A 501-nucleotide genomic window follows, 5' to 3' on the forward strand; every position below is an offset into this window, starting at 1 on the left:
GTGTGTGTGTGTGTGTGTGTGTGTGTGTGTGTGTGTGTGTGACGGGGGAGGAGAGAGAGAGAGAAAGGGAAGGCAAGGGAGAGGATGAGATTGATTTTCAGAATTTGGTTCACACAATTATGGGGGCTGGCAATTCTGAAATCTTTAGGGCATACTGGTAGGCTGGAGACTTAGTATCTATGTTGCAGTCTTGAGGAGAATTCCTTCTCTTTCAGAAAACCTCAGTCTTTATTCTCAAGATCTTCAACTGATTGGATGAGGCCCACCACATTACAGAAGGTAAACTGCTTTACTCAAAGTCTACAGTTTTAAATCTTGATCACATCTGGGGTGCCTGGGTGGCTCAGTCGGTTAAGCAACCGACTTCGGCTCAGGTCATGATATCATGCTTCGTGCGTTTGAGCCCCGCGTTGGGCTCTGTGCTGACAGCTAGCTCAAAGCCTGGAGCCTGCTTCTGATTCTGTATCTACCTCCCTCTCTGACCCTCCCCTGCTCACGCTG

The sequence above is a fragment of the Crocuta crocuta genome, unplaced genomic scaffold, assembly GCF_008692635.1.
Source record: "Crocuta crocuta isolate KB4526 unplaced genomic scaffold, BGI_CrCroc_1.0 scaffold102, whole genome shotgun sequence".
Lineage (NCBI taxonomy): Eukaryota > Metazoa > Chordata > Mammalia > Carnivora > Hyaenidae > Crocuta > Crocuta crocuta.